At 58.8% G+C, this 1,567-nt stretch overlaps 1 protein-coding gene across 5 annotated transcripts in view; it reads left to right on the top strand.

Annotated features, from left to right (window-relative positions):
• The window catches only part of LOC113218049 (receptor-type tyrosine-protein phosphatase N2), a 52,681-nt gene that overhangs the window by 18,043 nt on the left and 33,071 nt on the right, over positions 1-1,567 (top strand). The window lies entirely within an intron of this gene.

Below are 1,567 nucleotides of genomic sequence, written 5' to 3'. Positions count from 1 at the left end.
GGGACACCGAGCGGGACGCGCACGCTTATCGAACGTTCGTCTCGCTATGAATAGGACGGCCTCTTGGGGGTCCCCTGAGCCGCCGGCTCACAGTGCCGCCACACCACGGCGGCGGCGGCGGCGGCGGCGGCGGCGGCGGCCCCCCTCCGTGCGCGCACTTCCTCTCTTGTGTGTGGCGGGGGCGCGGTGGGCGCAGGGGTGGTATGGGACCGCCGCCGCTGACTTAGAGGGTCGTCCCGTGGAAGAGCCCTGCCTGCAGGGAGTTACTCCGCTGGGGCTTCTTCTACGGCTCCGGAGGGCGCTTTGGGAGTGCCTTTGGAGAATGCCCGGCACGCCCTTGAGTGCGCGCTTTGGGGCGATGGCGGCGAAGGTGGTGAGAGGAGGTACCTGGAGGGAGCCGCAGCCGCGGGAAGGGAACGCCATCGCGATGTTTCAGAAACGAGCCACCTGGATGATGTCGTGCACGACCCTAGAGGGGGACGTTTTGTACCCGCCCCTCGGGTCTCTCTCTCCCCCCCCCCTCTCCCTCCCCCTTCCCTCCGCTCAGATTGCAGTGCGCCGGTCGCTATTGACATTGCGGGAGTGACCTCTGGCTTGCGGGTGGCCCCGGTGGCCCCGGTCCCGCGCGCCGTGGAGTCGAGTGGTCCGTGCAATCAATATCCAACGCGGCCCGGGGTTCGGCGAGGGCAGGGCTAGGGCTATGGGCTATGGAGGCGGGCCTGAAGGCGAACCCATAGGTACCACCTCCAGACTCGCTCAGAGATGCTTCGGTACCGAGAGTCGGGCCCGGTTGCGACGACGGGGGAGTATGTGTCAGGTCTTCACTTCACTCGACGTGAGGTTTGCTTTTAATTTCGTGTCTGGGGACTTTGAATAGTTTGAATTGCATATACACCCAGGAAAGCATGTTCTTGACCTCTGATTTCTGAAGAACATGTGCATCAGGGCAATGCAATTTTCATTTGCACCAACACTGGAAAAACAAAGGGGCTATATAGCACCCTTTTTAGGGTGCTATTGAATCTTTAGGGTTGCTACTGCACTAGTGCCTTTGAAGAGGCACGATTTGTGCCAAAAATAGCACCTTTGGGGAGCAGTAGCACCTTTCTAGAGGCACTATTTCACTGACGCCTTTAAAAGGCATTAGACAGCACCTTTGTTTTTCCAGTGAATGGAATTTGCATCGGGACAAGACAATGTTCTCGGTTCAGCCGAGCACAATAACTTCAACCCAAGAACACGCTCTTTTGGGTGTATCCGAGAGAAAGGGAGAGAGCCGCTGCTGAAACAAGCGCCTGCCCGTGTCGTTCTGCACGGCCGGCTTCCGCTTCCGTCCAACTGCTTTCCGTTTTTTAGTATCTCGTTTTCATTTTCATCGCCCTCCCTTTAATATAAAATAAAAAAGAACGGAAGGAAGCAAATAATAAAAACTTGGAGTGCGGCATTTCGGGGGTGGTGGGGGGTCTGGGAGGCGGCTGGCACCGCTGCTGCTGGCTTTTTGCCGAGCAGTGGACTGGCTTTTGCGGGGGTGGTCCCCTCCGCTCGCGGAGTCACGCGGGGTGCGGTG

Source organism: Frankliniella occidentalis, unplaced genomic scaffold (genome assembly GCF_000697945.3).
Source record: "Frankliniella occidentalis isolate FOCC.00 unplaced genomic scaffold, Focc_3.1 Scaffold434, whole genome shotgun sequence".
Lineage (NCBI taxonomy): Eukaryota > Metazoa > Arthropoda > Insecta > Thysanoptera > Thripidae > Frankliniella > Frankliniella occidentalis.
This window is presented reverse-complemented; position numbering and strand designations above follow the sequence as displayed.